The following is a 26,145-nucleotide window of genomic DNA, read 5'->3' as shown; positions in this document are numbered from 1 at the left end:
TCTCAAAAATAAATAAATAAGTAAATCTTTAAAAAAAGAGTATTAAAAAGTCCCTGGTCCTGGTCCCTGGGGTGGATTCCAATTCCAACTACTGGCAAAGTTCTGCAGAAGCACAGTGAGGGAGTGATTAGCCTTAGCTCTCCCCAGAGCTAAAGTAGCCCCCCACCTATTCCCATTAGGACACAGAGACATGTAGCTGAATAGGTAAGAAGCAACACTCATCACAGGAAAACTCACCAAGAATCAAATGTGAAGGGAGAAGCAAGGCCAGATCCTGGAGAACAGTCTGGGGCAGGTTGGGGAAGTGGTTCAGAACTCCATTTCTGGATGCGGAAGGAGCACTGAAATGCTGTTTTCAGACAGCATTTAGGACATACTCTTAGGATGTGTTTGGTGGTTGATAGAGGCTGAGTACTGCTACATGTGACTAAACCCTTCAAAAGCTTCTAGAAAAATGCTGTCATTAACAGAAATTGTGTAGTAATAGCAAGTTTTAAGTTACTAAGACCATCTATCAGACATTTATCAGCTCAGGAAACCCTAAAGACCAAGGCCTGGTAGGACCAGGCTGGAGAGATTAACAGTGGGAATAATAATTCCATCAAAATATTTATTGAGGGCTCACTACACTTCACACATTATTTCATTTAATTCTCACAACCATCCCTAGGAAGTAGTTATGATGATCTCCTTTTAACAGAGGGGGAAATTGAGGGCAATCCTTTTGGGTCCCCTCCCTCTTTGGGAGCTTTGCACTATTGCTCAATAAACTTTACTATCACTCAATAAAATTTGCTTTGCCGCCCAACACGCTTGTCTACCTCTTCATTCTTTGAAGAGGTGTGACCAAGAACGTGGGCACTAAAGGAAAAGAAATCCTGTAACAGTTATACTTTTACTCAGATGCTTCTACGAAAACTTCCTGCAACTGTGTTTCATCTTCAGTGAGACTCATGGAAAGAACTCTTGAATACAGGCTTCTGATAACCTTAAGATCATAATACTGAATTGGGACACAGTTGGAAACATTGGTCATAATACCAAAGCTTTGACTGGAATGTCATATTTGAGAGAGACATGCATAGACTCAGATATAACCAGAATGTTTTAAGGAACTATGGTTGACTTGATGGAGCCAATAAAGCCCCTTGGAAATATCAGTCTGTTACCCTGCTTATAGAGTTTCCAGCAGTCTTAGGAGAAATGCCTCTTATTTAATACATGATTACTTGAACCATTGGCCTAACTTTGAGAACACACCTGCATCACTGCCTCCTGAAATGAGTTTAACTGAATTGACCTATTGTCAGGACTAAGAGACTGGTTCAACAAGAGGGAACAACCTATCAACTCAACTTTTCATGTGGGAAGTTCCAAAGGAGGCAACTGTAGGGGCTAAGGGCTGGCAGCTCCAAGGTGGGCCACTTTGAAATGAAAAATATCTTGAGTTAAAAGCAATCAAAACCCAGCAGATTCAGGAAAAGCTCTTTACTCCCCTCAACTGCTTAAATTTACGTTGGAAAGGAGAGCTTGTACTAGGGAGAGTTATTAACAGAGATTCCTCTTTATCTAACAAACTTATTTGCATAACAGAGCAACCTTTGTTTACCAAACATCTCTCACCTTTCTCCTAATGGTCTTCCTCCCCTATCTATCCCTAGACCCCTACCCCTCGCCTTAGCTCAGAATGACATATAAGCCTCATGTTGCCTTTCGTGGAAATTTCATGTCTGTGTGGATTCACTGTAGGTAAGTTTGGTTCGGCTAGAAGAATCTTGAATAGCGGAAAATTTCTTCCTCCCCAACAATTCCGTGAAACATAATTTTAAGAAGCAAATACCAAATTTCAAACCAGAATAGTAAACATAATCTTCAAAAAGAGAGTGTAAAATCTACCACCAAAGTCATGCAAAAATTTAGTTCTCATTTTCTTTTTACTATTTACTTCCAAATCTATTTTTTTTAATAATGGAAAGGAATACAGAATGTAAATAAATGTAAAACCCTAAATTATTTGACTGTTTAGTTTTCTAAGGCAATGGTCTCTAAAGTCTGCTGTATGTCCTTCAGGACTACACAAGACAACCCATGGGGATATCAGGAGAGACTATCACATGTCTATTTCTATTTTTACTTCATGCTTAGAAATGCCTGTGTACTACATAATGTACATTATATGTTACTATAGCAATACACTTATATAATGTAGAAATAAATAATATGGAAGAAATGTTGGGAGAGCATTTTACAGGTGGTTCACTCGATTCAGTACATTTTGTTCATATTTTGAGAAAGCTGTGGGACAAACTTTCTTTTTCAAAAGGAATAAACTGAAAAGCACCACTAGCATTTGCATTTGGACTGGAAACCTTTACCATAGTCATCTCATATACCAAAAATCACTAGGGGCACCTGGCTAGCTCAGTTGGTGGAGCATGATCTCAGGGTCATGAGTTCAAGCCCCACAATGGGTGTGGAGCCTACTTTAAAAAAATATATATCATGGGCGCCTGGGTGGCTCAGTCATTAAGCATCTGCCTTCGGCTCAGGTCATGATCCCAGGGTCCTGGGATCGAGTCCCACATCGGGCTCCCTGCTCAGCGGGAGGCCTGCTTCTCCCTCTCCCACTCGTGCTGCTTGTGTTCCTGCTCTCACTATCTCTGTCTTTCTCAAATAAATAAATAAAATCTTTAAAATATATATATATATATATATATATCACCATAGAGTTCTATAAAAATGCTAAATTAATGTGTTACTTAATTTTTGCAAATTATGAAAATACTTATAGAGAATTTTAAAATGACATAAAAATAAAATGAAGGATAAAATTTTAAAAATAACAGATGGGGGAACTGAGACTCAAAAGTGTGAAAGACAAAATGCACTGGACAATTAAGGAGATAGTTTTATTCAGGCTATTGCACTAGGGAGAAGGTTCATTACTAGGACTATCTCAGTGAAAGGGAAGGAGGCCTGGGGTTTTATAGAAGCAGGTAAACAAGGGAATGAATCTAGGGGAGTTTTGGGAAGGGTGGAAGCAAGTCTTGTCTTGGAATCTGGGAGGTCAGGGTTGTCCTTTGTGACATTGGCTGTTTCTGGAATACCAAAAAGGGTGAAAGGATTTTGAAGTACAAAAGGGTGGGGGGACTTCTTAACCCTCAATGTGTTCTTGGGGCTCAAGTAAAATTCAGTATTGTCAAAACGTTGAAACACACGTTCAAAGTCAATTAGCCAGTAAGTGGACCAGCTGGATTCAGACCCAGTCTGACCGGTGCTATCTGTTCTGGATTTGTGTCCAGAACATCAGTTTCTGTAAAAAGAGAGATTGAGTGCTATTCTGCCAGGAAAAGCCAGGCTAGAGAAGACTCCAGCATGGTTCAGACCCAGTTTTCCCATGAGCATGCATGAAATCACAGAGTTGGGTTCTAATTAAATAGGTCTAGGATCAGCCTTTGAGGAATCTAACAAACCAAGGTCCAGGCTAAGGATCCCAGTCTGGGAAAGTCCCAGGCTCCCTATAGGCTAGAACAACCAGGAACTGTCAAAGACACTGAGGTAGAAGCTGTCTCAGCTCTCCTTCCACTTTCAGTACCCCTCTGGGCTTGCACAGACAGCTGGGCACATACACAGGGAGCCAGAGAGAGACCTGTTCCACTTCCGACGGGCTCTTCAAGTGATCGTAGTGGCTAACTTGGCAGAGCAAGTAGCTGCTTCACATTAATTAGCAGTCATTCTCATGGACTCATTAAGCAAGTTCAAGGACCTTTATTTCTTTGTTGACTGAAGGGTAAAATCAGAATGAGTTTTTTTACACTTGTGCAGCTTAATAATTAAAAGGCAGAGAGGTAGTTCTGTGCTTTCTAACTTGTGGGGCCTCATAAACTTTCCCTTAGGCTGCTAATGCAAATATCCTCTTATTTATTTATTTATTTATTTATTTATTTATTTATTTATTTATTTATTTATTTGAGAGAGAGGTTGAGAGAACGAGCAGGAGGAGGGGCAGAGGGAGAAACAGACTCCCTGCAGAGCAGGGAGCCCAATGTGGGACTCGATCCCAGGACCTTGGGATCATGACCTGAGCTGAAGGCAGACGCTTAACCTACTGAACCACCCAGGTACCTGAATATTCTCTCATTTAATATATGGAGCACCCACAATGTGCTAACCACTGACACAGTCTATTTAGTGAATAAAACAGGTAAATATACTTCCTCTTCTGAGGCTTACAAGGTAGTGGAGTAAAGAGATAATGAACACAGTAAATAAGTACATTATGGAGAATGAGAAAACATGATAGGTGCTTTAGAAAAACAATAGAGCTCAAAGTAAAGGGAACTTGGAAGTGCTGGGAGGCAGGGTTTGCATTTTAGATAGGGTGGTCTGTTGAAAAGTTGATATGTGGGTAAAGACTTGAAGGTGAGAGAGAGAATGAGCTTTGCAGATGTAGAGGGAAGATACTTTGGACAGAGGTTAGAGACAGTTCAAAGGCCCTGAGGTGGTAGTGTGCCTGGTATGTTCAAGGAGCAGCAAAAAGGTCTGCCTGGAGCTGAAGAAAGAAGGAAGAACATGATAGAGAGGTCGGAGACATGATGGGGGCAGATGATATAGGGCCTTAGAAGCCTTTAGAAGGGCTTTTGCTTTTATTCTGAATAAAATGGGAACTTGAACATTAGTTATCATATTACTAGCACTGTTGTTGTTCTTATTTGCCTACCCTTGGGGGAAGAGGAGGCTTGGGTCCTTTTAGAGTCACAGGGGTGCAGGACACCAACCAGAAACAAGAATGCCAAAGTCTGGATGTTAGTCCAGCACATCAGTCAGAGAATTTGGGGTCAGAAACAAAGATGTCAGGGTGATGCTGAACCTGAGGGGAAAAAACAGATGAGGCCAGAATTGTAGGACTTGGTTCAACTAACTCCACTCTGGGAAGCCTTCACTGACTTGTCTCCCAGTGACAGCTGGGGACACTTTCTTTGGGTTCTCATGGCCCCTAGGGCTTGCCGCATCATAGGATCAGTCCATTCAGTTGTATTTGTCTGTCTGTCTGCCTGTGAATCTTCCCTCATAAATTCAGTTTTTAAGGTTAGGGTTCCTGTCTTATTTATTGTTTCTTTCCATAGTATCAAATTCAGTTCTGGCATATGGTAGATACTCAGTGAATAATTCATGAATGAATGCTCACTGTCAATTTTTGAGTGCTCACTCTGTGCTGGGTACCATCTATACATTTTATATGCATTAACCCATTTCATTCTCCCAGTAACTCTCAGAAATAAAGACTATCCCTATCCCATTCTACTGATAAGTCAGCTGAGGTTCAGAGAAGTTAAGTAACTTATCCAAAGTTATTCAGTAAGTGAAGAAGCCACAATTTCAACCTAGGCAATGGGAGTTCAGAACTATGCTATAAACATTTACAAGATGGAAGGGTGGACAGATGGGTGGATGGATGGATAGGACACGTCAGAACTATGATGCAAAGTTTGAATCCCAGAACTTAGCAAGGCTGGAGGACATATTAAAATTAATAATTCAATAGTGCACCGAAGCCCAGGAAGCTGTAATTACCTGTCTACTGTTGAAAAAAGAGGAGGAATGTGGAATGTAGAAAGGGCAAAAAAGGTAATAATCTACCTGGGTTGCTACCAGATACACTAACATCCCTCGCTTTGGCCCCTTGGCTCTCTAGGAAGCTTGCCCCCAGACTCTGGAACTGCTGGTCTTGATAGCCATCCCCACTGAGTTGGGGGACAAGGATGGGAGGTTGTGCTAGGAATACTCAGAGGAGATGAGGGTTTTTTCTTTTACTTTTTGTTTGTGTGTGAGGTATAATTTACCTACAGTGATATGCACCCATCTTAATGGTTACAGCTCAATGGGTTTTGACAGATAAGGTGAAATTTTGAGTTGAATCCTGGAAGAATGAACAGCAGGCTAAAGGTCAGGAATACCTACCTGCAAAGGCACGGAGAGCTAAAAGAGCATGAAGTTCCTTGGGGGCAGTAGTTTGCCAAGAACAACATGCCTTTGGGTATGACCAGTAGATAAGTGTGGAGGAAAGTCCACACATTTACACGTCAGAGATAGGAAACTAGTTTATAATGTAGAGTTTGTTTGCGGTTTACATGTAAACCTTAACTCCCGAGAGCAACACTTCTCTGTCTTTTGCTTTCTCTTTAGAGTTCTTTGATTACTTCCATTTCATCTCAACTTACGCATAGTACTATTCCATATCCAAACAGCCTCAGGTTTGCTGCTTACCTGTCACCAGTCCAGGCTACTGTGTTAACCCTTACATATCCAGCCAATTTCTGACAGTGTAGAGCTGTTTATTCTTGAGGACGTGGATATGTACATCAGCTGCATTTGGGATTGCTATTTATAGGCTGTGGATAAGGACACCATTCAAGAGTTATGAGAAGGGACAAACCATCTACAGTGTAAACACATCAGCTCCCACATGGAGGAGACATCCCAAACAGACTGTGGTTCAGTTACTCAATACATGAGTGCTCTCTATCTACCGGGCATGCCCCCCTTCCTTCCCATCTTGACTCAAATGACGTCTTTTCTCCTTGAGGCCTTTTCTGGCTATGCTATTTAAAAGCCCACTCCACCCCCGCCCCCTCCCATACACAGATTTCCTGTGGACATTCCTCTACTTAGCTTTCTTCTTAGCACCCATCACAATCTACCAGAGTACTTATTTAACTAATTTATCTTATTGTTTGTCTTCATCACTAAAATGCAAGTTCCAAGAAGGCAGATGTGTTTGTTTACTGTTGTTTCTGCGGTAGGCAGGCACTTACAAATACTTGTTGAATGAATGAATTATGCAAGGTTCCGCTAGGAACACAGACATTCTGAACTAGAGGCACATTATTCATGATGGACATAGACCCATAACTCAAATAACATTAAAAGGAAATGAATGAAAAATGAATAGATGAAGGCAGAAGGTTCAAAATCACTAACAGAAGCCCAAATAGCCCACTTCAAGCTAGTCAATCATCTTATAAATTTGACAAACTTAACCAAATTCCCTAACATTTCTTTAAAAGGCACAGATAATGTACTTGCCTCCTTTTGAAAAGCCGGGCATAATTATAAATACTTAGACTTCAGAAGGGTAAAAGATTTACAGATCCTATTTGCCTATTTTTAGAAAAACTGTGCTCTTTGCAGATCTGAAGAAATGAACTTTTGTGGCATTCAAAACATAGGAGAATTAAACCCAGAGACTCAGATAACTAAAATTTTGAATATTATAATCTTACATATTGAGAAGTGGTTTGCAGACTTCATTAACATGTGACAGCTTTTAACATTCTTCTTCCTGTTCTTCTATCCTTGATTCAACTCTGAATTCTTGGTGATTAATTGAATTTGATTCTTCTCCACCTAAATTTTGACAAATACTCTATTGGATATGCAGCTTGTGGCAAGTTTTATTTAGTGTTAAAATAAATTTTTATTCATTAGAAAGGCTCAGTTAAGTCTAATTTTTTCTGAGATAAAATTTAAGTGAAATACATCCATCTGTCTAAAGGTTTTTCATGCTAAAGGTTTTAAAATGTAATGTTCGTGAGTAATTATTACCTTTCAACTCTTGGATTTGTGTTGGATGTAGACTGACTTGCTGATTTTCCCTTAAATGTCAAATCAGAAAACCCTGTGCTACCACTTGAGAAAGACCTGCAAATTCTCAACTTTTGTTTTTTTCTTCATTGACCTTGTCAGTGACTTTTCATATGTAGCGCAGGATTTGCAAAAGAGTCCACATGGATTCTGAGGAACAGTGCAAGCTATGGGCCCCTGTGGTACCGATGCTTCTAGCATTATGGCATTTATGCTTGTGTTTCTGGTATGGATTAACAAATATTCATGATGTTTAATGAAAAGAAAATGTAAGTTCACTCATTCATTCAACACATATTTTTTTTTAAAGATTTATTTATTTATTTGAGAGAGCGAGAATGAGAGAGAGTACATGAGAGGGGGGAGGGTCAGAGGGAGAAGCAGGCTCCTCGCTGAGCAGGGAGCCCGATGCGGGACTCGATCCCGGGACTCCAGGATCATGACCTGAGCCGAAGGCAGTCGCTTAACCAACTGAGCCACCCAGGCGCCCCATTCAACACATATTTTATCAAGTACTTACTAAATGCTAGGAATAATGTGAAGCAGGGGACTGCAGCTGTGAACAAAACAGAGATAGACCCGGTCCCTATGGAATTTACATTCTAGTGAGGGCAAAGATAACAAGCGGGAAAATAAGTAAATGAGCAACATAATTTTAAATATAAGAGTAGTACTCTAAACAGAATAAAGCGGTGTGATGTGATGGAGTGACAGAGTAGGGAGGGAGGGATTTTAGAATGGGTGCTTAAGGATGGCCTCTCTGAGGGAGGTGACATGTGCGCTAAGACTGGAATGACAAGAATAAAATGAGTCTATAAAGATGTGCTGAGAAGATAAACGGTAACTCTTAGCATACCATGGCTGGCAAACCGCTGTCAGTTTTCCAGTCTGATTTTTATTCTTCCCTAACACGCACCTGCTGCTCTAGCCAAGTGTGTACAGAGAGTGACAACCCTCACCTCACCCCTCCACGGAGGTGACATCTTTTTCATCAGCCCCAAACCACCTTTCACAAACCCCAAACGTATAGATGGCTCTTACCTGTGAATCTTATTGTTCCTTACTTGATAAAATAGAGATGGGGAGAGGAAAATTTTGTGGTATCGTTGGTATCTGGGGAAAACCACTCCCTCACCCATCCACCTTCATCCTGTGGGGAAGAGAGTAGAGTTTTGTGTAAGGAGGACTCTGCCAAAGATATAAACATTAATGGGGGCTTTTAGAACTCAGTGTCCAGCCAACTGGGGCACCAATCTGTGAACTCCCGGTGGACGAGCATTTGGTGCATTGTGTTGACCCATTTGAGATCTGATCAAACCCCAAAGGAAGATTTCTCTGCTTATTTCCAGGGGGGCATCTGGCAGCAGAAACATGACACTGTGTGTTTTATCTAGGAAGGAATGTTCCCGAACCTGCCACCCAGATTCTGATTTCCAGGAGCATTCTAACAATAAATGTCTCCCCTGTCATGCTTCTCCTGCTTATAAGATTCTAGAATTCTAGAATGCTCAAACCTCTCCAATCTGCCCATGTAAACACTGCCTACCATTCAAAGCCATCTCTTCCCTAAAGCCTATCCCAGTCACTCTGGCTTCTGTGAGGCCCTGCTGTGCTCAACATACTACTCTCAGAGTCTCTGATTTAGTATATCAGTATTTTTTTTTTTAAAGATTTTATTTATTTACTTGACAGAGAGAGAGACAGCGAGAGCAGGAACACAAGCGGGGGGAGTGGGAGAGCGAGAAGCAGGCTTCCTGCCGAGCAGGGAGCCCGATGTGGGACTCGATCCCAGGACCCCGGGATCATGACCCGAGCCGAAGGCAGACGCTTAACGACTGAGCCACCCAGGCGCCCAGTATATCAGTATTTTTTAAAAATAGTTTTTGGAGTACAGGTCTTTTACCTCATTGGTTAAGTTTATTCCTAGGTATTTTATTATTTTTGGTACAATTGTAAATGGGATTGTTTTTTAAATTTCTCTTTCTGCTACTTCATTATCAGTGTGTAGATATGCAACAGACTTCTGTGTATTAATTTTATATCATGTGGTTTTACTGAATTCATTTATCAGCTCTAGTAGTTTTTTGGTGGAGTCTTTAGGGTTTTCAAAAAATAGTATCATGTCATCTGCAGATAGTGAAAGTTTTACTTCTCCTTACCAGTGGGATGCTTCTTATTTCTTTCTTTTTGTCTGATTGCCGTGGCTAGGACTTCCAGTACTATGTTGAATAAATAAATCGGTATCCGTATAAGCCGTTTCTCCCAGAGTTTGTGATCAGCCTGGTCCAAGAACTTACTTTCCATCTAAAGGAGACTCAAGAGGAAAGGGACAGCAAGTAGACAAGTGGGAAAGAGACAGGGCTAGTCACCTCCTCTCCCCAGTTCTTTGGTGACCACAGAAAGACCTTCTCAATTTAGATGAAACTGGTCTTTCTAGTTCAAGGTCACCATTCTCAGTGTCGAAGGTTCTCAAACTTTAGGAGGCAGAAGAATCACCCAGGTAGCCTGCTACAAATGCAGATTTCTAGGGATCAGCCACAGAGATCCTTCTTCAGTTAATTGGGTGAGGCCTGGGAATCTGTATTTGTAACCAGCACCTCCAGGTCATTGGGATGTTGTTTACCTGTGGACATTTTGAGAAACACTTGCATAATGGAAAGTAGGGGACTATTGTCTACCTCTGCCTTCTTCCTTGTGTGACAGGGCACTGTTTTAAGACAGGGTCCTAGGGGCGCCTGGGTGGTTCAGTCGTTAAGCGTCTGCCTTCGGCTCAGGTCATGATCCCAGGATCCTGGGATCGAGCCCCATCGCGCTCCCTGCTCGGCGGGAAGCCTGCTTCTCCCTCTCCCGCTCCCCACCTTGTGTTCCCTCTCTCACTGTCTCTCTGTCAAATAAATAAATAAAATATTAAAAAAAAAAAAAAAGACAGGGTCCTAACATTCTCATTCATCCAGCAAGCATTTACTTAAGCAGAGTACCATACTAGGCATACAAGGGAGTAGAGCCATAAGCCATAAAAATATTTGGGACATATTTATTCTAAAAAATTATCCAGGGATGCCTGGGTGGCTCAGTTGGTTAAGCGTCTGCCTTCGGCTCAGGTCATGGTCCTAGGGTCGTGGGATCGAGTCCCGCATTGGGTTCCCTGCTCAACAGGGAGCCTGCTTCTCCCTCTGCCTGCCATTCTCCCTGCTTGTGCTCTCTCTCTCTGACAAATAAATAAATAAAGTCTTTTAAAAAAATTATCCATTGTTTATCTGAAATTTACATTTCATTGGGCAATATTTTATTTGGCAATGCAATTGGCAGGGGATAGGAGGAATTTTTGAGGTTGGGTCCTCTGGCAAGCAGACTGTGAGATGGAGTTTAGTGTGCAGGGTTTTTACTAGGAAGTGCCTTTGAGATCAACACACTCAGGAGGGGGGAAAAGAAAGCTGTACTGGGTTGAGAAAGAAGGTGAACTGAGATGTAGGCCCAACAGCCTCAAAGAACCCTACAGGCAACCAAAAGCACCCAAGTTGTTCCACATTGGGTCGAAATGGCTGGGACTTTCTACCCCGGCTTCCATACATTCTGGGGTATAAGCTGTCCCAGGAAAGCTATGGCCATAGGCAAGGCATCTCTCTGTAGCTGAGGCCGACCCTGAAGATGCTGACAACTGAAGTTTCTTTGTGGACAATAGTCCCAGTAGCTGGAAAAATCCTTCCCTGTAGGGTGACCTAGGATTCGCCATCCCTGTGTCCACTACAGCCTCTGAGGTTTAGCAATGATCCCAGTGGTTCCAGTCATTCAAATGTGGACATTAAAAATTAATGTGATCTTGTGTTATACTTGAGAGATTTTAATACCTGGTTATAGTGGGTAAATTTGTGTGGCAGGAAGCCTCTGGCCTACAGTCATATATTATCATTGGCTTTCTTGAGCTGGTTTATAGTATGACATTTTTGTAGACACCAACTTTTAAATGCCTACAGCCCAGAAAATAGGTTTCTGAAAAATGAATGTGTGATTCATAGTGAAATCTCTCAAGGTTTAAAGAACAGAACTGATGAAAAGCTGGGATTAGTGGTTAATCATGGGGTGACGAACCCCTCTAATTCCCATAACCCAAGTGAGTAGTAAAGCATGACCAGTTTATCCAACACTGTCTCAGGGTTACCTTGTCTCCCATTCTTCATTCATTTATTCATTCATTCATTCATTCAACAAATACTAATTGACTTTGTTCATAGAAGTACATAATTGACTAATTCCCCACATAGCAGAATTTCTGCAAGCTTTCCATTTGTACAATTTAAGTAAAGAATGAAAAGCTCTTCTTGTTATTAATGTGTTCAGGTTTTTAATTTTTTAAAAATATCTTCCAATGCCTCATTTGTTTTTCTTTGAGATAGGCATCAAAGTCTCTTTTTCCTTTACATAAATAATTTATTTAAAAAACACTGGTTCCCATAGCAACTTCAAAGTTTAACAGCTCATGTGGGCCAGAGGAATCTTCAGAAAATTGTTTATGATAGAATCACCAGGTTTTCCAAAAAAAAAAAAAAGATGCTTTAAACATTTAAAAGCTGCTTAAAACTGTGAGAGAAACACACACATGGAATTGGCTAATGGTGTAATGTGGGATTTTCTGCATTCTAGCATCTTATTACAGTGTAGGAATGGGACAGAATTCCCTGAGATGGATGGGTACACACCATGCTAGGGGCTCTGGGGCTAGAGAAGAGGGGTGGGCCCTAGGTATAGTGAGAATAGTATTGTTCTGTTGCAAAATTTCATGGGGGCTTCTTGGAGAGCTGGAGTTCCTCATCTTTGTCAGATGTTAGGAAAATGCATAAAGTTTGGTACCATCTCTGTGATTTTACAGAGGAGGAATAGAGGCTCAGAGAAAAATAATACTTGGGAGATCAAAGGCCAAGAAGAATCTAAAGGAGAGAAAGAGGATGGGGTGGCCATGAAAATGTACCACCTTTATTTTCTACTGTGAAGAGCAAAATTCCCTAGCTGGCCACAACCTCTGCCTCTCTAGATCCACTGCCACCATTGTGTAGAGACCTGCTTCCTAGGGCTGCTCCTTCCAATTACTGAGCATGGCAGAGGGACTAAGGTGAGCCCATTCTATCAAGAGGACCCTGACTTTGGTTTGAGGACTCCACATCAGCTTGCCAGAGATTCTTCCTTCCCAATCTTCCTTCCTTTCTAGTTTTTAAAATGAAGTAATCTATCTTCTCATTATTGAGTTATAAAAGTTCTTTATATATTCTGGCTATAATTCTTTGGTCCTATATATATATATATATATATGAATATTTTATCCCATTACATGGCTTGTCTATTTCTTTTTCAATGGCGTATTTGAAAGAGCAGTTTATAATTTTAATGAAGCCTTATTTATCAATTCCCTTTTATATTTTGTGCTTTTTATGCCCAATCTAAGAAATCTTTGCTTATCCCAGGGTCACAGATATTTTCTACTATATTTTCTTCTACAAGGTTTATATTTTTAAATATTATGTTTAGATTTATGATCTTAAATAAATTTTTATGCATAATATAAAGTAATAATTGAGGTTCATTTTTTATATGGATTTTCAGTTGTTCTAGCACCATTTATTGAAAAGACAATTATTTCAATTGTCTTCAATATCTTCAATTGACCATATATGTGTGGGTCTACTTTAAGACTTTCTGGTCTTTTCCACTAATCTATATGTCAAGTCTTATGCCAGTACACTGTTTCTTTTTTTTTTTTTTAAGATTTTATTTATTTGACAGAGAGAGAGATAGCGAGAGCAGGAACAAAGCAGGGGGAGTGGGAGAGGGAGAAGCAGGCTTCCTGCTGAGCAGGGAGTCCGATGTGGGGCTCGATGTGGGGCTCGATCCCAGGACCCTGGGATCATGACCTGAGCCAAAGGTAGATGCTTAATGACTGAGCCACCCAGGTGCCCCCCAGTACACTGTTTCTTTCCTTTTTTAAAAGCAGTTTTCCCCCCAGTTTTATTAAGAAATAATTGACATACATCATTGCATAAAGTTCAGGTATACAGTATGATGGTTGATTTACATATATCATGAAATGATTATCACAGTAGGTTAGTTAACATCCATCATCTCAGATAGATAGAATAAAAAGAAAGGGAAAAAATTTCTCCCTGTGATGAGAACTCTTAGGATCTACTCTCTTAATTACTTTCCTATATATCATCTAGCAGTGTTGACTATGGCCATTGTGTTGTACGTGACATCTCTAGTATTTATCTTTTGACTGGAAGTTTGTACCTTTTGACAATCTTCCTCCAAATCCCCCTTTCCGCACCCCCACGAATCTGATCTCTATATAAATGAGATCTTACAGTAGTTGTTTGTCTCTGTCTGACTTATTTCACTTAGGGTAATGCTAAGTCCATCCATGTTATAAATGATAGAATGTCCTCTTTTTTAATGGTTACATAATATTCCATCATATGGGTATATATACCACAACTATCCATTCACCTATCAGTGGACACTTAGGCTGTTTTCATGTCTTGGCTATTGTGAATAATGCTGCTATGAACATGGGGAATGCAGATATCTTTTCAAATTAGTGTTTTTGTTTCCTTTGGATATATTCCCAGGAGTAAAATTGCTAGATCATATGATAGTTCTCTCTCTCTTTCTTTCTTTCTTTCTTTCTTTTTTTTTTTTGAGGACCTCCATACTATTTTCCCATACTGGCTGCACCAATTTATATTCCCACCAACAGTGTACAAGGGTTTCCTTTTCTTCACATCCATGCTAGCATGTGTTATCTCCTATCTTTTTGATGATGACCATTCTAACAGGTATGAGGTGATTCCCATTGAATGCCACTCTTCTTGATTATGGCTCATTTTATAGTAAGTCTCAAAATCAAGTATTTTAAGTCCTCCAACTTTGTTCTTTTCTTTCAAAATTGTTTTGGCTCTTCTAGGTTTTTGCATTTCTGTATAAGTTTTAGAAACAGCTTATCAATTCCTACAGTAAAGTTTATTGAGATTTTGATTGGGATTGAGTCTATAGTTCAATTTGGGGAGAACTGATATTTTAACAATACTGAGTCTTGTGAAATAATAGGAAAAAAAAGTATGTTTCTGTCCCTGGTTCCTGGCACAGAGGTCCTAATACCCTTGTAATTTCTTAAGTGCTGAGAGCACAAGTAGCATCTTCTGTTCTAACATTTAGTCTTTGATCTTGGTTCCTAGCAAAGAGCCCCTAAATCCCTTGGGATTCCCTGGGTGGTAGGAATGTTGTTTTGTTTTGTTTTTAAAATATTTTATTTATTTATTTGAGAGAGAGCGAGCACGAGCGGGGTAGGGGGGGAGGAGCAGAGGGAGAGGGAGAAGCAGACTCCCCCTGAGCAGGGAGCCCGATGCTCCATCCCAGAGCTCCAGGATCATGACCTGAGCCGAAGGCAGATGCTTAACTACTTGACTGACTGAGCCACCCAGTGCCCCGATAAGAATGTTTTTTGTGAGGTGACTCTTCGTGGGTTCCTGGATGGCTTCGGGATGCATGCTGGTCACCAGAAATACGTAGCCACAATTAGAAGCTTTGAACTTTCAGCCCCACCCCCTATTCTTTGAGGAAGGGGGAGGAGCTAGAGATTAAGTTAATGATCAGTCATACCTACACAATACAACCTCCATAAAATCCCAAAAGTATAGGGTTTGGGGAGTTTCTGGGTTGGTGAACACATCCATGTACTGGGATGGTGGTACACTCCAACTCCACAGAGACAGAAGTTCCTACATATGGGACACTTCCAGACTTTTCCCCATGTATCTCTTCACCTGGATGTTCATCTGTGTCTTTTATCATATCTTTTATTATATACTAAACATAGTAAGTGTTTACCTGACTTCCATGACCTGTTCCAGCAAGTTATCAGACCTGAGGAGGGAATCACAGGAACCCTGAATTATAGCAGGTTGTTGGTCAGAAGTATAAGAGATAACCTGGGACTTAAAATAGGCATCAGAAGTGGGGACAGTCTTGTGGTACTGAGCCCTTAAATTGTGGGATCTAATGCTAACTCCAAGTAGACAGTGCAGAACTGAGTTGAACTATAGGACACTCAGCTGGTATTGGAGAGTTGGTGGGTGTAGGAACAAATCCACACTTCTACTACCCAACACTGTCAGAAGAGTTGTTAAGTGTGAGAAGAAAGGAGAAACAAGGAGTTTTTCATAGACAAGTCTATAGTTCAGTCTGGGGAACACTGACATCTTAATAATATTGAATCTTCCAGTACATGAACATGGTATATCTCTCCATTTTGGATTGTAGGTTTAAATACAAGTTTTATTCCAGTGTTTCATATGTCTTCTTCAGGGGTTGGGATGATCTATATCCTTAATTTTCTTTGTCTTCCGTTTCAACCACTTTCTCTCTGAATCTTTTTACTTCCTTCTTTATTTTGTTTCTCTTGTTTATCTTCCTCAATACTCTGTTAAAACTTCATTTGAGTCTATTCTCCATTGGGTACACGGAGCTTTCATTCCTAAGATGATTTTGTCTTTTCTTTCCTGACTTCGATCGATCGATCTATCTATCTATCTACCACTCTGTCCATTTCTGTTCTTGGATTTTAAATTTCTGATTTAAGGTGATTTTTCATATTTTCAGATGCTTGTTTGAGGATATTAATTCCATTTGGAATTTTGTGTTTTGTGGTTGCTCTGTGGTTGTTTTTGGTAAAAATTTTCTTCAGCTGAGGTGTTTTTATCCTAATTGTTTTCTTCCCCTTGGAGTAGCTTTGTGTGGATTTATGGAGCTTCATTTCATGTCATGGATATAGAGTAATTTGCCATTCCTAGTTCAAGATCACCCTCTTCTGTCAATGTAGTGAAGTACAGTTCTTTTAAGGGCTGGTTTTGTTTTTAAGTTTGAGGGTGGATAATTTTTGTTATGCTCTTTTCAGTATTTACCTATTCCAGTTTTAGAATATCTTATTGATTTTATTAATGTTACCTTGTTTTATTTCTTTGAAGATTTCAGACAGATTCATTTCAAACTTCTTGTCAGGTGCTTGTATCTCTGTCACCTTAGGATATAAATCTTTCTTTTGTGACTACTTTTCATTGTGCTAAATGTGTTTTTAAACTTTTCCTGGAAATCTCATATTGTGTGGGAATTTTCTCCTATACCTCCCTTGTCTGTGAGGTAATTTCTTAGCTGCCTTAGCCTTGGTCTCATGGATTGACCAGACTCAACCGATGTCATGTATTTGTAGTTCAGCTCAGAGCTCCCCATTTCTGGAGGGACAATTCCCTACAATTCACATGGTACAGACCAGAAGGGGACTGTGCTATGGACACTGGCCCTGAGCAAGTAGTGTGTTTCTGCCACAATTCTAGATGCATGGATGGAGCGATATCACCCACTGTTCTTGAGTGGGAAGTCCAGCTCAGGTTCTTGTTACAGAAGGTGTATTCCGGCTTTTTCTAGGAGGTATTTAACTCCATTTCTGCCTGCCTGGCTCCAGTCCCATCTTCGGTTCCTGTGACTTAACAGTTCCCTTATTGTTTAAGCTTTACTCTGTGTTTTGAGCCACTGAGATTTTTCTCTTGTGTTTTGAGAGTAGTGTATAAATATATATCTTAATATATTATCTCTCATTCTTATGGATTTGGGATACAGTAAAGAGGATTATGAGTATATTTACTTTGAGAACTTTATCCATAAAAACCTTTTAAAAAGGGAGAATGACAATATGTATCGAAACGAACAAACAAAATCCTTTGATCCAGTAATTCTGCTTCTGGAAATCTGACTTGAGGAGGTAATCCAAAAGGTAGGGGGAAAAAAGCTACAAGGACAAAGATCTTCATAATTTTTTTTTGGTTATAAAAATCTGGATATATTATAAATATTTTTTGACAATAGGGAAATATTTCATAAATATATTCACTCAATGTAATATTGTGCAGGTACTAAAAATAATAATTTACAAAGAATGTGCATATAAAAATGCTTTTATAATGCAAGAGAAAAAATTACCTTCAGACATTTTTTGTTGTTTTACGCAAGTGTGCTTAAAAAAAAAAGCATAGAGGGCGCCTGGGTGGCTCAGTTGGTTAAGCGACTGCCTTCGGCTCAGGTCATGATCCTGGAGTCCCTGGATCGAGTCCCGCGTCGGGCTCCCTGCTCGGCGGGGAGCCTGCTTCTCCCTCTGACCCTCCCCCCGTCTCATGTGCTCTCTCTCTCTCTCTCTCAAATAAATAAATAAAATCTTAAAAAAAAAAAAGCATAGAAAGATAGAACAACGGAAAGAAACCACATCAAAATGATGAAAGTGATTGTGTTTTGGTGACTTTTTCCTTTTATTTTTGATTTTTCCAAAATCTTACGTTATACCTATAAATCTTTTTTTTTTTTAAGATTTTATTTATTTATTTGACAGAGAGAGATAGCAGGAGAGGGAACACAAGTGGGGAGAGTGTGAGAGGGAGAAGCAGGCTTCCTGCTGAGAAGGGAGCCCGAAGCTGGCGGGTGGGGGGGGGGGTGATCCCAGGACCCTAGGATCATGACCTGAGCCAAAGGCAGACACTTAACGGCTGAGCCACCCAGGCGCCCCCTATAAATCATTTTTATAATAGAAAAAAACTTAAATAAATATGTTGTCAAGAAGCTGAATGATAGAAGAATGAAATTTTAGATAGGAATGCTTTCATGATTATAAAGAATGGGTTGGCCACATGAAGATTGATTACAAAACATGGTTCTGATGGACAAAACCCAGAGGAAGCTTTGTGGTGTGGGATTGTTGGTTTTGATCAGATCGCTTTTCAGGAGCACCAGTTGGAGATACAGAGCAAGAAGGCAGGACTAGGAGGGGATGGCAGATGGCAAGAACCTTCAGTTTGCAGGCAACTAGCCAGGATCCAGGCTCTGATGAGCAACTAGGAGACTGCAGTAGGGGCCAGTTGGCAGAAGGCATAATGGGGAGCCAATATTTGTTGAAGGATTGCTGAGTTTGGGCCAGGCACTGTTTGGACCCTGATGATAGAGATGAGCAAGAATGACACAGTTCTTACCTTCATGAGATTTACAGTCTAGGGCAAGGGTTGTCAAATTTTGTTTGGATAGTAAACATTTTAGGTTTCGTGGTGCCACGAAATCTCTGTCATAACTACTTAGCTCTACCACTGTAGCCCAAAAGCAACCACAGAAAATAGTCAATGAACAGGCATGGCTGAGTTCCAATAAAACTTAATTTACAAAAAGAGATGGTGGCTGGATTTGGACAATGGGCCATCATTTTACCAACTCTGATTGAGGGGAAAGACAGACAGTAAATGAATCAACATAAATACTAGATTGTGATCCTTGTCAGGAAGGAATAAAAAGGGATGATGTGGTAATGAATTACTGTGGTTGGCCACTTAATATTTTATCTTTCATTGAGTTGTGACATCCATACAGTAAAACACACAAATCCCAAGATAATATAGGATGTTCTTAACCCAAATGACATGATCTGATTGAAGTTTTAAGCTGACGTGTGAACCCATTTCTTGTCTTGTGCTTGGTCTTTTCTATAGTGGTGTTTGGTTAGGGCTGGAGCTGAAGTGGCATGAGTGAGAAAAATCCATCCGAGAACATCAGTACCGCTGCTGAGCCATAGACGTTGATTTGTTTTGTAAAACACTTCTTTGAAATATTGCTGTGATGGAATTTATTGATACCTGCCACTTAATTGGTAGATGCTTTAAGAGGTGTGTATTAATCACGGACAAAGGCCCGAAAAAAGTGCCAGCAGGGAGCTCAGAGGTGGGGTCAACTGGTACAGATATAGACCCGGCAGGAACAACAGGCAGCTGTAAGAAAGCTTGGTGAGGTCAGTGTGGAGGCACCAGGTGAGGCTGGAGGAGGTGTCATCACACACAGGTAGCATCCAGGAAAAGACAGTCGGAGCTTGTAGGAATCAGAGAGGTTTGGTCTGATTGTGTGTGGCTTTGTTCTGACCGGATTGTTTGAAGACATTGAGTTAGTTAAAGAAAGTTGAATAGTTAAGGAAAGTTCTATGATGATGAGGAGAGAGAGGAGCAAGCAGGAATGGAGTGTGGGTCAGTAATTAGAAACTAACCATTTGGTGTTCAGAGGGTTGAGATCTGCCCTCCCTCCCTCCATTTTTCCCTCCTTCCCTCCCTCCCTTCCTTCTTTTTCTCCTTCCTTGCCTCTCTCCTTTCTTTTTTAAAATATATAGGGGATGAGAGAATAAGAAGATATTTAATTAGTGGGTGCCACCTTATAAGGGTTGCCGTGGAACACAAACCTACTAAAATATTATTTGCTGTTTATCTGACATGCAAAATTAACTGGCATCCTGTATTTATATTTGCTAAATGTGGCCTCCTGTACTTCTGGCTTTGGTTTTTCCCCGTAAGCCTGTAAGGCCATCTCTGGGAAGACAGCTGCCCCCAGGAGGCAGTCGGGTGCTGTGTTGACTCTAGATGCCTGCAGTCTCTGGGCTTCTGGGTAGCTCCGAGTGTGCCTTCCTTTCTCCTCCACCCTCCCCATCCCCACCCCCAACTAAACCACAACTTTCCACTGCTCACTCATAATTTCGCTTTGTTAAAATAGCTAAACTCTAGAAACATTTAAAACACTCTCTAAATGTAAAAGGAATCCATAATGTAACATGCATCCTGCCTTCCTAGTTAATTGCAGTCACAAATTCTTTCTTCCTTTAAAAACCTGAAGTTAGCTTAAAAGCTCCTGTCACTCACTCCGTTGACCTGGGTGTCCCCTCCCCTCCCTGCATTCCTCCTGCCCTCTAACTGCACTGGCTGTTTGCTCCCTCCTCTCTCCACCCCTTTCTTCCTCTGCTTGTTACCATGGTTACAGGGGGACCTGTTTCTGTGGTACCCTCATCTATAGCTGGTTTCTGAGGTAATTTCCCCAGTGAATTCCAGCTCTTCTCAGTTATCTCTGCCCTCATCTTCCTCCAATGAAGAAAAAAATCTGGGAGAGAAGGAAATCCCAGCTGCTCACATATCAAAATTCTATCTGTAACCAGGAGATTTTCTCTAGGTAATGTTACCTCTTCTGTTCGTTTTCCTTTTTTAAGGAGGAAAAGCCACTCTTGTCCCCAGGCCTGTTACTCCCGGTGTCACCCTAAATCCACATGTAACATTTAATTAATTAAGCGCCTTTTGGCCTTGGGGCTATAATAACACCCAGCAACTGTTTTCTTCTTTACATGCCTTCAATTCCGGAAGTTAAAAGGGTCCCTCCAGGACAGAAAAAGGCACTGAACCAAGATCACTGGCTCTGTCATGTTGGGGAGGCATCAGTGTAGAAGGCATCAGCCTGGTCAGTCTGGGTCATAGTGAGAGGTTTTGGAGGACAGCCTCGAGCTGTGTAATGAGATGGTAAAGCTAACGGTCCCTAGAAAAAGAAACTTTCCAAGAGAGATGGAGTGGAAATATCTCTAACAGTTTTCAAGCAGCAAAGATGATTCTAAAAAGCTTTAGGTGCAACAACATGGAAGCGAAGACAGAAACAGCAGAGTTTTGATAAGTATTTCTGGCTTTTGATTTGCTTGGTTTTTGGTATGCTGAGATTCTGTGAGTTAGGTAATTTTCCATGCTCCTCATGAGCTACAGGATAACCTACTCAAATTATGCAAATGATTGTTCAAAGGAAGAGGCAGAATTATGTTAGTGTCTTCTATAATTCTATTGAAACTATGATTCATAGGGTCCATTCTCAAAGAAGATCTGCACCAAATGAACACAGTTGAGCAATATATATATTTTTTTAATGTCATGAAAGGCTGCAACTCACAGAAACACTTCTTAGAATCCCCATGTCCTCGCCCACCCACTCCCCTTCCACAGCTGCTTCTGGGCTTCTCTCTTCTAAAACACAGATTTGGACATGCTCCTTCAGCCCGATCTGTGAGTTTCTTTGTGTTATTCTCCTCCCAATTCTGCCTCATGAGAGCCCCTAAAACAGGAGCCTGCTGGGAGGACCGTGGGAAAGGAAGGAACTGAAGAGAAAAAGGAAGGACCTTCTTTAGCTTACATGGCCAGGGGAAGGACTGGAAATTCATTGCCAGCAATGCTTTTGCCTGGTTAGACTTACATTTTTGATAACAAAGCTAGCCATAATTTCCTTTAAGCATCTGAGTCTGCCCCGACCCTTTGGGACAGTCATCTATTAGGAATAATTCATAGTGGTATGCTGCCCTTGACCCTACCTCTACATGTGAGATGTAAGGAGTCTTGCTATTTTTCAAGGGCAGTAAAATTCAACTATACTCAGTCATCTCTGACTTAACCAAAGAAGAACGGGAGGCAATGAACCAGGCCCTCACTGTGCGTATTGCCTGTACTCACCACCCTCTGAGTGAGAACACTGACCTTCTGGAAAAGAAGATGGAGGGCATGAGATCTATTGGGAAGATGAGAGCAAAGTGTTTATATTATCCCTCTTTGTTGTAGAGGCGGTGGACACTAGGGGCATGGGCAATGTGATGGTAAATCTGTTGGGGCATACAAGGAAGCATGGGTGACTGTTCCAGGCTGAGTTTAATGAATTGTCTCTATCTTGATTGAGTCATTAGGAGTTTATGTTCTAGTCTTCAGCTTTGCGTGATCCAAATCGCTGTTCTTACTATTCCTCTGGGGATGACCAGGCTTTGGAAGATTAATCTCATCTTCCAGGAGGCTGGACCGTGGATTGATTTCAGGGAAGAATATCATCACTGGGAAGGAAATCTCTTTCCCCAAACCTCCTTTCCCACTTTAGCTGTACCTTTTCTAGGGACTACCCTTTGTGGTCCTGGTCTCCTGGAGCACCCATGTCCACGGCAGCTGCCACGGGGTCACAGGGGCCACAGGGGCCACCTGCAGGAGTAGTCTGGTTCTGCTGCCCTCTGCTGGCCACAGTGGGCATATTCTGCCTGTTAACCATTGGGTCTTGTCCCTCGCCCCCAAGAGACTGCATTTCTTGCCCTCCAACTCTTCTTCTTCCACAATCCCTCTTATTATTAAGGAGGTACCAAACCCTCTTATTATTAAGGAGGCTGGCATGGAGCCAGCAGCTTCCACGTAGAGTTTATCTAACATGCCCGGGAGAATGATTCTGGCACCCATCACAATGGATAATGGGTTATTTCTGGGAAGGGCCCTGAAATATGTCCAGGAAATGTCTGAGCTCATCAACTATGCCCTGACTCATTCAGTTTGTTATCAGATGGTGGTATCTCTTGACCTTGCTCCCACATATTATGATAGTTTCTACTTGGGAGCCTCTAAAGAGAAAACCTCTTTCTATAGCATGATAATAATTGTTATTGTTATGATTCATCTACTACAGCATCCTTGAAGCAGTAGCTGAGCATTGCAGAAATCTCAAATCTCAGCATCAAGTTGACCCTTTCAACAAAAAGTGAAGGGGAGAGATTTGGAAAGAAGCTGATGGAGGTAAAATTGGGTATCCTGAAGATAAGGGAGACTAGCTTGAGATAGCCCAATGTGCTGGGTTATCAGGGACTAGTAATACATGCCACATTTCACTGTACATTGTAGATCTCCTCAGAATCTTGGGCTGGCCCCTCTGGCCCTTCCTAGCACACCAGTGCAGGCTGGCAGTGCCATGCTTGGGCTGTACTTCTGGGAGAATTCACCTACCATGTAACTGTTCTTCTTTGTCATGGAGGAGCCTTTTAGCAGATGTGTGTATATATAAGTAGTCTGCACTTTGGCCCTACACCAGTGTAAATATTATAAATATGAGCCATCTGGCTCATGTCATTGATAACTACCTGACATATTGGCCTCAGATTAGGAAGACAAGACAGTAAAATCTTCATCAAAGTAACAGTGATATCTCCGAGGGCTTAGGCCCTTTTAATCTCTCTATTTTGGGGGAAACTTCCCTTGAAAAAAGTTATCCAAATATTAAATGAAAATAATTTTTAAGGGTTGAGAATGTGGAGTGGATGGAATTGATTCAACTGGGTTCCGGGCCGGGCTATGGAGCAGGTAAATGAGCTAAAAGAGAAGGGCAATAAGGCCCTGAGTACGGGCAACATCGTTGATGCATTACAGTGCTACTCTGAAGCAATTAAGCTAGATCCCCAGAACCACGTGCTCTACAGAAATTGCTCAGCAGCCTACACCAAGAAAGGTGACTACCAGAAGGCTTATGAGGATGGTTGCAAAATTATTGACTTAAAGCCTGACTGGGGCAAGGGCTATTCACAGAAAGCAGTAGCTCATGAGTTCTTAAACTGATCCGAAGAAGCCAAGGGAACCTACAAAGAAGGTTTAAAACATGAAGCAAATAATCCTCAGCTCAAAGAGGGCTTATAGAATATGGAGGCCCGGTGGTGCAGAGAGGAAATTCATGAATCCTTTCAACATGCCGCATCTGTACCACAAGTTAGAGAGTGATCCCAGGACAAGGGTGCTGCTCACTGATCCTACCTACCAGCAACTGATAGAGCAACTATGAAACAAGCCGTGTGACCTAGGTACGAACTGTAAGATCCCCGGATCATGACTACTCTCAGTGTCTTGCTGGGAGTTGGTCTGGGCAGTACGGATGGGGAGGAGGGAGTTGCAAAAGCTCCACTACCACCTCTTCCCAAAAAGGACACCAAGCCAGAGCCAGTAAAAGAAGATCCTCCCCAGAAGAAGAAGCAGGCACTGAAAGAAAAAGAGTTGGGGAGTGAGGCCTCCAAGACAAAAGACTTTGACACAGCCTTGAAGCGCTATGACAGAGCCAAGGACCTAGATCCCACCAACATGCCCTACATGACCAGTCAAGCAGCTGTGTACTTCGAGAAAGGCGACTACAGTAAATGCCGGGAGCTTTCTGAGAAGGCCGTTGAGGTGGGGCGAGAAAACCAAGACTATTGACAGATTGCCAAAGCTTATTCTCGAATTGGCAACTCCTACTTTAGACGAGAATGGGCGTGTTCAGGGTGGTATAGCCTTAGATGGCAACTCATACTTCAAAGAAGAAAAGTGCAAGGATGCCATCCATTTCTATAACAAGTCTTTGGCAGAGCCCTGAACACCAGATGTGCTCAAGAAATGCTAACAAGTGGAGAAAATTCTCAAGGACCAAGAGTGGCTGGTCTGTATAAACCCTGACCTGGCCTTGGAGGAGAAGAACAAAGGCAATGAATGTTTTCAGAGAGGGGACTCTCCCCAGGCCATGAAGCATTATACCGAAGCCATCAAATGGAGCCCAAGAGATGCCAAATTGTACAGCAATCAATCTGCCTGCTACACCAAACTCCTGGAGTTTCGGCTGGTGCTCAAGGACTGTGAGGAATGTATCCAGCTGGAGCCAACCCTCATCAAGGGTTACAAATGGCAAGCAGCTGCACTAGAGGAGACGAAGGACTACACAAAAGCCATGGGTGTTTACTGGAAGGCATTAGATCTGGATTCCAATGGTAAGGAGGTGGCAGACGGTTACCAACGCTGTATGATGGCTCAGTAGAACCGACATGATAGCATGGAGGCGCAACATGACAGCATGGAGGTGCAGCAGATAATGAGTGAGCCACCAATGCAGAAGGACCCCAGGCACTCACTGAACACTTAAAGAATCCTGTAATAGCACAGAAGATCCAGAAGCTGATGGATGTGTGGGTCTGATCACAGTTTGGTGATGACTTGCTCATCATCTTCTTCCCTTCGCCCTCATGTGGAAAGAGGAGCTGGGGCTGCAGCAAGTAGCTGGAGCAGAGCAGAGAGCAAGGGAAAGCAAACAACTTCTCTCTATATATTTACATAGACCTATGTGGAAGATACAGAGAGTCCTACTCACGTTACTTGTACTACCACTGCCTTGGAGCCCTCCCAGCACACGCATGGTCTCTTCTGCTGCCCTGGGGTTCCGTGTTCCCTTCCCCACCCTCAATCGCATCAGCTCTCCCATAGTTGTTTTTTTTTTTTTTTAAAGATTGTATTTATTTGACAGAGAGAGAGATAGCGAGAGCAGGAACACAAGCAGGGGGAGTGGGAGAGGGAGAGGGAGAAGCAGGCTTTGCACCAAGCAGGGAGCCCAATGCGGGGCTCGATCCCAGGACCCTGAAATCATGACCTGAGCTGAAAGCAGACGCTTAACGACTGAGCCACCCAGGCGTCTCCACAGCTGGTTATTTTTTTATTTGAGGCAGTGGCCACGTATGGGGAGGGGAGGGTGTTCTTCCCGACCTCAGGTCCCAACTGTCTTCACGTTGTTAACTCCACATGCCCTTCTCCAATAAAACAAGCCAGTTGGGCGTGGTTATAAAAAAAATAAAAGAAAATCATTTTTAAAAAATCAGATAAAGAAATCCAATAAAAGCAGTAGTAGCTGTCATGCATACTTTGCCATGGCTCTTTCCCCTCTGATACTGTTACTTAGTAATGTCCCAGATAGTGGCTATTCCATCAATGCATGCATCAATGCATGCAGATTATGATGACTTGGAACAGTGCTCTCAGTAACATGAACAAGAAATAAGTC

At 41.7% G+C, this 26,145-nt stretch overlaps 1 pseudogene; it reads left to right on the top strand.

The window, feature by feature from the left end:
• Nucleotides 1–23,651: 23,651 nt before the first annotated feature.
• On the top strand, nucleotides 23,652–25,289 carry LOC110589458 (annotated as a pseudogene).
• The last annotated feature ends 856 nt before the right edge of the window (nucleotides 25,290–26,145 follow it).

This window comes from Neomonachus schauinslandi, chromosome 6 (assembly GCF_002201575.2).
Source record: "Neomonachus schauinslandi chromosome 6, ASM220157v2, whole genome shotgun sequence".
Taxonomy (NCBI): domain Eukaryota; kingdom Metazoa; phylum Chordata; class Mammalia; order Carnivora; family Phocidae; genus Neomonachus; species Neomonachus schauinslandi.
The sequence above is the reverse complement of the archived record's forward strand: the minus strand, read 5'-3'. Positions and strand labels throughout refer to the sequence as shown.